Genomic DNA, 12,519 nt, shown 5'->3' with positions numbered 1-12,519 from the left:
AGTAACACATTGATCTCTGGAGGAAATGTTGCTGCTGTTATCTAAAGCACTAAGTGATTTTAAAAATAATTAAACTTTTAATTTCAGAATAGCTTTCGATTCCCAGAAAAGTTGCAAAGATATAACAGAAAGTCCCTGTGAACCCCTCCCCAGGTAGCCTTGCTGTTAATGCATTCTATTAATGACACATTTTCAAGACTGAGAAATGAACTTTGGTGCAGTACTATTAACTATACTTTTTTTTAATGTTTACTTATTTGAGAGAGAGAGAGAGAGAGAGAGAGAGAGAGAGAGAGAAAGTGTGAGTGCACACAAGCAGGGGAGGGGCAGACAGAGAGGGAGAGGATCCTAAGTGGGCTCTGTGCTGACAGCAGAGAGCCTGATGTAGGGCTTGAACTCATGAACCATGAGATCATGACCTGATCCTATATTATCTCCAGATTTTCTCAGTTTGTCTGAAAAGTCCTTTTTCTGTTCTAGGATGCCACATTTCATTTAGTTGTCATGTCTTATGTTTTTCCTGGTCTGTGAGAGTTTCTTAGATTTTCTTTATTTTTGATGACCCTGGAAATTTTGAGGAATACTCCCAGGTGTTTTGTAGGGTGTCTCTCAGTTTGGTTTCTGATGTTCTTCTCATGATCAGATAGGGGTTATGTATTTGAGGGCGGAAGACCCCAAGAGGTAACATGCCATTCTCATTAAATTATATCAAGGGCTCCCTACCACCATGATTTCTCTCCATTGATGTGCACTTTGGTCACCGGGCTGAGGCAGTATTTGTCAGGTATAGCCAATGTAAACTTCCTTTTTTTTCCCTACTTCTCTACTGTTTGGAAGCAGAGAGACTCTTTTTATTATTTGTAATATATTAATTAAAGGCACGAAAGTATCACAGGATACAAAGGACGCCCACATAACACAGCCGACTAAGATTCCAGTGTATTGAATGTACCTAAGGTGGCTTCCTCGGTAGTACCTGTTATAATAAGTCTCCCGACTGGTGAATTGTAGTCACTTCTCCTAGGAGGTAGATGCTGCTAATACCTATGGTTAAAATTGTCCTTTGTTGTGAAAAGATAGCTCTTCCACTGGAAGAACTGGGAAATTTGCTCAGTTCCCCTATAAATATAGCACAAAATAGTTACATATTCTATTTTCTTTTTGCTGGTCTTTTGAAGTCCCTTTAGAACAGCTCTGTCCCAAACTATGGCTCATGGAACGCTGAACTGCAGGGAAGAGGTATTTCATGAGAAGAATAGTTTCATATCTAAGTAAATTTGGGAAAGGCATGGTTAGAAAGGTAAAAGAAGATTCTTTACCATAAACCTTTTACAGTTTTTAAGATGGTGATATACATTGTTCATACACAACAGTGTTAACATTATATTTCCCAATATTGGAGTTACAACATTAAAACTTTTCTAAAAGTACCACCTTCTGAAAGCACAGTTTTTTTTCTAACATTTATTTATTTATTTTTGAGAGAGAGAGAGACAGAGCACGAGCAGGGGAGGAGCAGAGAGAGAGGGAGACACAGAGTCCAAAACAGGCTCCAGGCTCCGAGCTGTTAGCACAGAGCCTGACACGGGGCTCGAACTCACAAACTGTGAGATCGTGACCTGAGCTGAAGCTGGATGCTCAACCGGCTGAGCCACCTAAGCGCCCCCCCAAAACACAGTTTTTATGAAAATATTTTGTGAAGATAAATTGGATAACTCAGAGAACTGAAAACATTTTGAAACAACAAGACTTAAAGATGTGTAACATATATACAATTAAGATTAATTAATACAATTAATACAATTAAGAATCGGAATGATCTTTGTATAATTTCTCTCCAATTCTACTACTGAAAAGTATAAATTGTTTTTTTAACACATCTGGCAAACTTCACTGCATTCTTAAAAAGAAGACATTATTTTTTAAAATAAGGCTTGGTTTTTGAGTGCTGTTTAGTTCACCGCAAAATTCAGCAGAAAGTACAGAGTTCACATAAAACCTCTGCCGTTCCCCACCCACGCTCAAGCTTCCCCAATATTAACATCTCATTCCAGAGTAGTATATTTCTTAAAATTAATGAACCCACATTGTCAGGTCACTATAACCCCAAATCCATAGTTTATATTATATTATAGTTTACTCTTGGTGTTGTACAAAATGTTTTTTTTTTTTTTTATAAATGCATAATGTCATGTATCCACCTAATTATGGTGTCTTACAGAATAGTCACACTGTCCAGCGGCGTCCGGGTGGCTCAGTTGGCTAAGCATCCCACTCTTGATTTCAGCTCAGATCACCATCCCATGGTTTGTGAATTCGAGCCCCACATCAGGTTCTGCACTGACAGCAGGGAGCCTGCTTGGGATTCTCTCTCCCTCCCTCTCTGCTCCTCCCCTGCCCTTTCTCTCTCCCTCTCAAAATAAATAAATAAACATAAAAAAAAGCCAGAATGGTTTCACTGTCCTAAAAATCCTCTGAACTCTCCTACTCATCCCTGTCCTCCTCTAATACATGACAAGCACTAGATTGGGAGTTTTTACTGTCTCCATAGATCTGCCTTTCCAAACGTGTCATAAATTTGGAAGTGTAAGTGTGGATCTCTTTAAGAATGAGTTCTTTCTTTTCATAATATACATTTAAGTCTCCTCAATGTCTTTTTATGGCATGATAGTTTATTTCCTTTTAGCTCTGAATAATATACCATTGTACAGATGTCCTAGAGTTTATTCACATGTTGAAAGAAATCTTGGTTATTTCTAAGTTTTGACAATTATAAATAAAACTACTATAAACGTCCATATTCAGTTTGTGTGTGTGTGTGTGTGTGTGTGGACATAAATTTTCATCTCGTTTGAGTAAATACTAAGAAGTGTAATTGTAGCATCATATGGTAAATGTATACTTAGTTTTGTTAGAAACCAACAACTGTGTCCTAAAGATTGTAGCATCTTTTTAAGTTTATTTATTTATTTTGAGACAGAGAGTGAGCGAGCACACAGGAGCTGAGGAGAGGCCGGGAGAGAGGGGGAGAGAGAATCCCAAGTAAGCTCTGCACTGTCAGCCCAGAGACTGATGCAGGCCTTGAACCCACGAACTGTGAGATCATGACCTGAGCCAAAATCAAGAGTCAGCTGCTGAGGTGAACAAGCCGCCAGGTGCCCCTGTTTGTAGCATTTTTCATTCCTACCAGCAACGGATAAGTGTACCTGTTGCTTAATATCCTTGTCAGCATTTGGTGTCGTCAGTGTTTTCGATTCTGGCCGTTTTACAGGTGTAACGGTGGTACCTCATTGTTTTAATTTGCATTTCCCCAATGACATATGATATTAATCCTCTTTTCAGATGCATATTTGCCATCTGTATATCCTCTCAGGAGCAGCGTTTGTTCAGATCTTTTGTCTATGTTTTTAAGTTTATTTTTATTTATTTTTGAGCGAGTGATAGAGAGCAAGTGGGGGAGGGGCAGAGAGAGAGGGAGACAGAATCCCAAGCTGACTCCATGCTGTCAGCACAGATCCTGATGTGGGGCTCAAACTCACAAACCATAATAAGGTCATGACCTGAGCGGAAATCAAGAGTCAGAATCTTAACCCGCTGAGCCACTCAGGTGCTCCTCTCGTCTATTTTTTAATCAAGTGGTCAGTTTTCTTATTGTTGAGTTTAAGTGTTGTTTGTAGATTGTGGATACTAGTCCTTTATCAGCTATGTCTTTGGCAAAATTATTCTCCCAGTCTGTGGCTTGTCTTCTAGTTCTTTTGGTATTGTCTTTTGCAGAGCAGAGTTTTTAATTTTAATGAAGCCCAGTTAAAACTAAAGTTATTTCATTATCCACTTTTGCAAAGACCTAAGTGGCTTCTTTATTTGTTCTAGAATTCTGAGAACTTTAACTTAGAAATACTATTTGTACAGTACAAATACTATCTGTACACATTTTCTTCGGTATTTTATCTGGAATAACTTGCCAGAATGTTCTTACCTGCCTTATTATAACAGTAGCAGTGATGTATTATTTACAAGAATATGGTGGATAGATGGGGTTGTATTTCTGATTTCATGATTTTGACTGAAAGAAAACAAGTTTTTCTAATTAAGAAGAAAATACACACACACACACACACACACACACACACACACACACAATCAGTAGTGCTTCTGGCTTTTGGTCCAGATGAATTCCTTCCGACTTTGTAAATGCAATGAAATCCTATTTTTCTTTTCTCTTTGGCTTCTATATGCCAAAGTAAATATTCACGATACTCATGGCCTTGTGTGTTGTAAAAGTACTGTTCATGTTTGTTTCCCACTGATTCTGACTTCAGCACAGCTTTAAAACTTTCCCTCAATAAAATATAAAACAAATATTTATTAACTCATTTCATTTCCTCAGTGTTTCAGCTCAGAGATTTAAGCTTATTACATTTCAAATTTGAAAAGGTTAACATAATTGATCGTAAAAACTGATATTAAATTTTTCTTTCCATTCTCATTTTTCTCAAGAAATCAATCCTATGATTTTTAAGTGTATGCTTGTTGTAATATCTTAACTTTAGGTGTTGCTAAAAACTCACTTCTAAAAACATAAATATTTGTTGTGGTTGCTATGTGAACTTGCAAAGCATGTTTAGGGAAGTGAGAATACTATTTCACAGTGTAGGATTCTCTTCTTGAGCCTCGGGGATATTTCAAGGGTTTTTCATTTGAGGGATAGCTGGCAGAGAAGAAATTTAATTCACTTCTCAAGATTCAAGCCAAGTTCATAATTTAATGAGGGAAATGAGGACACGATATAATTGCTGAAATGTGCATTTATGAGTAGGTACCTCCACTCTGTCATTTAGAGGGATCGTCCTAAAACACAATCCGGTAGACAGCAACTCCCTCAAATACTACTTCAATATCCTTAACAAGTATCCTCTGAACATCCTGAACTTCTAACACCACCATCCAAATAGCTGCCAATTCCATGGACATGTGCAGACACGGTCCCCAGTACAACAAATGCTTTGAGAAGCTGTTACTGCTGGATACCGCTTTCCCTACATTTTTATCAGTTATCATTTCAACCGTCAGTTATCAGTGATTACAATTCACATCTGCATTTTATAACTGATAAAAACTGAGTCTCAAAGAGCCTAAATGACGAGCCCCAAACTACACTCATTGTCTTTGCCAAACCAGCCTCCCTTCCCTTCTTTATGCCACCAGATCATCACATGCTGTGTGCCTCTGTTTGATTTTTACCCCAGATGACATCTTTTCTCTTCTCTTGTCTACCTGCTGAATTTATATAGTTTCTTTAAGATTCATTCCAGGAATCTCACTCAGCTCATGTACTTTCTCTTTAGTAAAGTTCTACTGAGTTACATGCTTAATCCTCTCCTTGTATGTATTCAGATACACTGTATTTCATGGTTGCTTTGGCGTATCTGGACCTCATGAAAAAAAAAAAAGCAAGATTATAAAATCCTTCAGAGCCAGTTCTGTGTATTATTTGTCCTGATTTCCATAATCTGGCACGGCTTTGGCACATACAGCCTCATTGCACGTTAAGAACTTTTAAACTGAAATGATTATCTATGATGCGTGGGTGCTAAAAGGTAAAAATCTGAAGGAGAAAATTCTATACGTACATTTAAGAAATATCTTCAGTGTTATGTGAGTGAGAAGGTACATCCAAACAAAAGTTAAGATACGGTAAATGAAAGGTATGTGGGGAAGGATTCAATCTAGCTTCAGTGGAACCAGTTTAATTTTTTAATTTTTAAAAAAAATTGTTAATGTTTATTTATTTTTGAAAGTGACAGAGCATAAGTGAGAGAAGGGCAGAGAGAGAGGGATACACAGAATGTGAGCAGGGGAGGGGCAGAGAGAGGGGGAGACACAGAATCTGAAGCAGGTTCCAGGCTCCGAGCCGTCAGCACAGAGCCTGACGCGGGGCTTGAACTCACGAACCATGAGATCATGACCTGAGCCGAAGTCGGACACTCACCTGACTGAGCCCTCAGGTGTCCCAAGTGGAATCAGTTTTAAACAAGTGACCCCGTGATACTAGCCCATAAAAACTCCCTTAGATCCTCTGACCTCTTCAGGGTCAAATGTCCGTAATAAAAGAAGAAAAAGACATAATAAATGACTATTGCAGCTAAAGCAGGAGCTGCACGGAGTACCTGTCGAGGGCTTAAAAATCACGAGGAGAACCTGGGGGATGGATGATGTCCCCATTTCCTGTTCATTTGGAAGCACAGCTAGAAAGAATACCATTAATACACTCTGGTTCTTCAATTGTCATATCTGACTCAAAACAAGAGTTTTATTAACTTAAAATTATTTTTTTCTATATGAGTTTTAGAGGCTGAATTTCATTACTCTGAAGTAATCTCTGATAAGTATGAAAACTCATGCACATGAAAGCCCCTTGAAGTAAGGCAAATATTTTATTTCACATCTCTTCAAAATAATGAGGATTTCATGAGACCAAATGATTTGCATTCGCTCTAATACTGTTGCTACATTTTGAATCAGGCTATTATATAAGATCTTCAGCTTTTTTTTTTCTTTGTCATTTTTATTGGTTTCTGAACAAAGAATGCTTCTTGTAATGGAATCCTTAAAAATGCTGTAAGTGGCAAGAAACCACCAATGCTTAGGTGCTAATGTGAATTTCATTGTATATAAATGATGAGTGCTTTTCAGCCATACTGGAGAAGCATGTACTGAGCATGTTCGTCGGTATAATTCTAACACACGTGTTGTAATTTCTTCCTTCTAGAGCTCAAAGTTTATCAGTTTATATCTATAAACAAAGGAATTATCACTTGTCCTCCAAAGCAATGTGAATAAAGAGCTCATAATGTTTTAAACACCACTGAAAATATTTTAGTGAGGAAAAATGAAAATTTTATTTATTGGAAATGGTCTACTCAGCCATTGAAAATTAACAAGTTATAGACTGAGAGATTTTTTAGTTACATGTTTCTGCTAATTATTAACTTTCTCTGTCCATATTTATTAAGAATATAAAATCAGCACAGATCCTTCATGATTTTGAAGAACTTTATCATTTTTTTTTGAAATTTATCATCTTCAACGGGAAAAATAATGATTCTCAGTGAGCAAAAAGGAAGCAAAGTGTAATTTGATTTAACTGAGAGGAGAAAGATGTAAAGAACCTTGAAAAATGCAACAGGGTTTCTATTCAAAGCACTGGTGCAGTTTTATTCTTTATGAGGTCAAAGCACAGACAGACAAGTATAAGTTTTAAGATGAGAGCTTAGGGAAAATACTCTAATAATTGTGACATACAAACAGGATAGAGGCAAAAGAATGCAAAATCATAGAATCCATGTAGAAATGTTTCTGCAGTAACATGTACTTGAAGTTGTCGGCCCTAACACATTCCACATAGTTGACCCACATTCATCATATAGCTACGGTTTGGAGTTGGGAAGAAAATAGTACAGACTACATGTTTCAAATTGTTTTATCGTTCACACAGTACATTCCTGAACACTTTCACATGCCAGGTAATATGGTAAGTTTTGGAACATAACCTTCCATCAGAGAATTTGTGATCCACAAATACAGTAAAAAAGCAGGTAAATGAATACTCTATAACAATTTGATAAACACTGTCATAGTAAGAATGACAAAATGGATATTATGGCAAGAGAAATTATACGTGGTTTTAGGAAACGGTCAGGAAACACTGCAGAGAAAATGTGATCACTTAAATTTAGAATGACATATGGGGTCAGACGAGGGCCAGAGGAAACTGGGAGAACAGGTAGGGATGGAGGCCAAGATGTGTAAAGCTTGTCACATTTTGGAAACAGAGAATTTTTCAGTGTGTCTAGAACAGTATAAGGGTTGAGTGCTATTTCTAGAAAGGTCTTCTTGTCATGCTAAGCAGTTTGGATTTATCACGAACAAATGGGTAGTCATTAAAGCAAGCAAGTAACCTGAAATAATTTTCTAGAAATGTCATGATAGAAAAGTATAAGGAGACTAGAAGCAGAGAGACATATAGACAGCAATCTGATAATTTTGTCAATAAACAATGGAAGACTTAAGTAGATGCTGTTGGAAATGGAGAAAAGGCAGACATTGCTTAGATATGCGTGTGTATAGACATAAACAATCTCTGCCTGGTAGAACCCTAGCAGCTAAGATTAAGCAAGATAATTGCCCTTTCCTCAATTAAAACTCACAGACCCTAGAAAATAATACTTAAAAAAAGCATACAGTAACTGGAGATTTCTCATAAAATCATATACCCTTATCACTATTATCTGGCCACGGAATTAAGTTCATACATACTTCATATTTTTTCCCAATTCTGTTCCAAGTCTCATTCCTAAAGAGACTAGAAACATATTGATCTCTTCTTTCTTTCTGAGTCCATCTTCCTAAAGGAAAGAAACATGTTGATCTCATTTCTTTTATGAAATGTACAGGAAAAGTATGCATATGTTTATGTTGCTTGCGAATGTCTATTATAAGACTATGGGGCTACAGAATCTCCAGTAAAATAACAGAAGCTGGAGTTGCTGTGGGACCATATTAGGGTACTTGAGGTGATGCCGTAGTCAGTGAGCAGGATCCAAGCAGTGGAGACAGTTAGGTGTCAACACCTGTTTTTCTTGGCAGTCACTGGCCGCCACCTGTAGGGGACTGTGATGAGAAGTGACATACTTATTGGACCAGTGGTAGAAAGGGTGAAAAATAACTGAGTTCATTGACAGCCCCCTCACAGTGAATGGAATGGCTTTGTGACCAATCATAAGGGGGCCCGTGAATGTACGGTGACTGGATGCATGTGTCGGTGGTTGGGTAGGCAGGGACGGAGAGGGGGTGCCAATCTGCAGGGCCTGCAATTTTGAGTCAGTGAGACCTTGTGCACCAGAAGCTGATAAGCCTGGAAAAATTATTATTTCCTTCTTTTTCTCTGTTGTTTTGTTTCGTTTTGTTTTTAAGTTTTGATCTTTATAATCTTTTTCAAAGATCATAGTGTGTTTCCTCCTCACTTTGGAAGACATACAATGACCTTTGTTCAAAACCAATAAAATTCTTACTTGTCCAAGAAGTGTTAAACACTGGAATAGGTCACTAAAAAATCCTAAGCAATGTCTTTGAAGGGGACCTTTTCATTTTCTCTGGTCTTTCAACAAAATTAAACGAGGTCCTGGACATTCTTATTTGAAAGCGAGGGAATGGACTAACTGTCCTCTTCCATTTACTTTTTCCCTTATTTAATGTAAATTTGCATAATACTGAATCAGTCTTGAATTTCATGGAAATAATTTTTTTTAATCAGCCTTCTCAACTATTGGCTCTTGGCCTTGACTCAGGCTGTTATGACAGTCAAGATTTTGGCAGAAAGACGCACACTATTGTGTTGTCAGTTACTTTTTCATTCAACCTCATTGACATTACCTTGGCTGATCATTTGCAAAGGAAGAAACAGGAAGTATGGATGTGCCATTTCGTCAAACTGGTGCTAGATATTTACGAAGTCAGTTCTACCAACCTCAATTTACTCGTACGCTTAATAAACCATTCTTAAAAATGCCATTTTACTTGAACAACTGTATAACTCAGGAAAAGCAATTTAACATTGTGCTTTTTAAATGCTAGGCTTGCGACTGTGAAAAGGGTTGAAGAGTCCAGAAATCAAGCCCGTTTCATGTGCTCAAAGGTCACATAGGCCAGTGTGCTGGTTCCATGAATTTGAGGGTGAACATTAAGTTTGCTGAATTGTCAGCACAAAATATTCATCATGAAATGGGCTTACTTGTGGAATTTCTGTGTAGTGTAAAGTTGGAGAAAAGATGTGAAGTCAACTTAACAGATGGAAACTGGCCAAAGTAATTAAATACTGGAAGTTCAATCCCTCTTTACAGAGCTGCACTGAATGTGAAATCAGACATTTGACCAATGAGATCAGGCAAAGAGAGAAATGCATTTCCGCTACCAATAACCCGCATATGTAATATATTCAAAGTACTCCTGAACTGGGATGTGAACCCTGGATATCACCTTGGTAAGAGTAATTTTATTGTATACCATTAAATCCTGTAAAATATGCCTGCAGAGAATTTTGAGTTCTGAAAGCAATTATTCTGTTATTATTTGTTCTAAATATCTTGTATTTTTGTTCAAACAGGAAGAGAACTTCTCTAGTTAAATCCACTTAGTCAATGCAACTGACAAATAATAAAGGACATGGAAAGAAATAAGCTTGTTATTACTCAAATTGGTGGCCGTGAATAAAATAGTCTGTCTATGCTATTTGGGAAATGCATTTCTCTGTGATTTTAAAATAGTAAATTTGTAGTCATAAGTACTATAATTATGGATAAGGGAGAATTTGCACACCTAGAACACCTAATCCAATTTATCTACTTAAAAAATAATTTTATGCAACATTTGATTGGAACAGATGTGGCTTTTGTATTTTTATATTCCTGATAATTATAATACTGAAAGTAGCATTATCTTCTAATAAAAATTTATTGGAACAATTGGAACAACAAAGTAAATAAAGTAGTATTATAACCCAAAGTATAAAAGTACACATCCATAGGTTCATTCTGATAATGATAAATGATTGGATACATAAATAAATGGTGTGTGTGTGTGGGGGGGGTTCCAACCTCCCATGCGGAAGAATTTCAAATAATTTATGTAGATACCGTGCCCTTGAAGAGGGTAAGCATAACTCTCTACTTTTTAAATATGGTCTGCACATCGTGAATTCCTTTCAAAGAGGACTGTGTGGCTGGACAGAGGGACGAGTCACTTCACAGTGGAGAATCTTTCAAATGCTTCCTCATCCAGGGAATCAAGTTCAACATCAATAGTGTTAAGTCATGTTGATAGTATGTATAGTAAAACCTTGGATTGCTAGTATCTTGTTCTGCGAGTATTCTGCAAGGCAAGCAAACATTTCTGATAAATTTTAACTTGATAAACAAGCGATGTCTTGCAATACAAGTAGTACGTGACATCGACATCACATGATCACAACCGAGCCAATGGTTTCTCTCTCTCTCTTGTTGTGGGATTGTGGGTGATCCTCTAGCATGCTCAGATGCTCAGTCTTAGGGCATGGTGTTTTTCAGAAATCAATGATGTTTCAGAACATTGGAAGATGCCCACAACTGTCACCAGTGTACTTTTTGTCAATTCAAAGCACCTACGGACAGTTCTTTGCTTTTCCGTAGAAGAGTAAGCTTAGAAATGCTTTGCTTCATTCTAGGTCATTGGACAGGTTCCATGTTAAAGATGCATGAAAAGAAAAGGATTCCCTTGAGCCAAAAGATAGCAGTGTTTCCATTAGTAATGGTGAAAGTTGTCCCACACAATAACCCTCCTCTCTCTTGTCTCCCTCACACCAGCCACGAAGGTTTTCAAAGGTAAGTGCAGGTTAATTTGTTTATTTTTCTTTATATGTTATATTTTCTTTCTTATTTTGTATTAGATTACAGTATCGTAATCACTTTTATATGAATATTTCTGGGTTGCAGAATGAATCATCTGAGTTTCCATTATTTCTTATGGGGGAATTTGCTTTGACACACAAGTGCTTTGGACTACAAGCATGTTTCTGGAATGAATTGTGCTCACACACCAAGGTTTTATTGCATTCTCAGTATGAATACAATTTCAGTGATGAAAATGGCACTTTATTTCTGTGGTCTTCCTCTCAAACCATAACCCTGGTCAAATCATGAGAGAAACATCAGACACATTCCAATCAATAAAAGGACATACTACAAAATATCTGACCTGTATTCGTTATAACTGTCAAGATCATCGAAAACAAGAGAAGCCTGACAAACCGTAAGCCATTGAGATCCCAAGAAGACATAATGACTAAGTACAATATGGTCCTGGATAAAATCCCAGAACAGAAAAATAACATTAGGTAAAAATTAAGGAAATTAAGGAAATCTGAATAATGTATGGACCTTGGATAATCATACTGCATTACCATCTTCGTACCATTGGTTCATTAATTGTAACAAACATACTTTAGTAATGCAAGATGTTAATAATAAGGAAACCTGGCTGCGGGATGTGTGTACTTTCTACTCAATTTTTCTGTAAATCTAAAACTGCCCTAAAAAATAAAGACGATTTAAAATAATATTTTGAGACATTATGGATATAATGAATGTTTATGTATATATAATATACATTTAGAATTTTAAAAAGCCATTTGAACACATGACCTTGTGTGACCAGTTAAGATTTCTACAGAAAAATAATGAATAATAATCTAACCCAAATTTTCACTGTCATATGTTTTCCTTCCTTTTCAATTGATAACACTTGTGAACCTCTTGATTTGGGAAGATTAAAATACTATCTGAAATGCATAAATTACAAAATGAAGGGTTAAATTTTATGTGCTGACAAGTTGCTAAGAGACATCCCTCAGATTCTCAAATTTGTGTGTTGCGTGTTTCTTGCTCTATTTAAATTTTTTTTAAAGGCAAAAGAAGCTTCAAATTATTT

The sequence above is a fragment of the Panthera pardus genome, unplaced genomic scaffold, assembly GCF_024362965.1.
Source record: "Panthera pardus isolate Hobbes unplaced genomic scaffold, ASM2436296v1 HiC_scaffold_15, whole genome shotgun sequence".
Taxonomy (NCBI): Eukaryota; Metazoa; Chordata; class Mammalia; order Carnivora; family Felidae; genus Panthera; species Panthera pardus.
Note: the sequence above shows the minus strand (reverse complement) of the source record.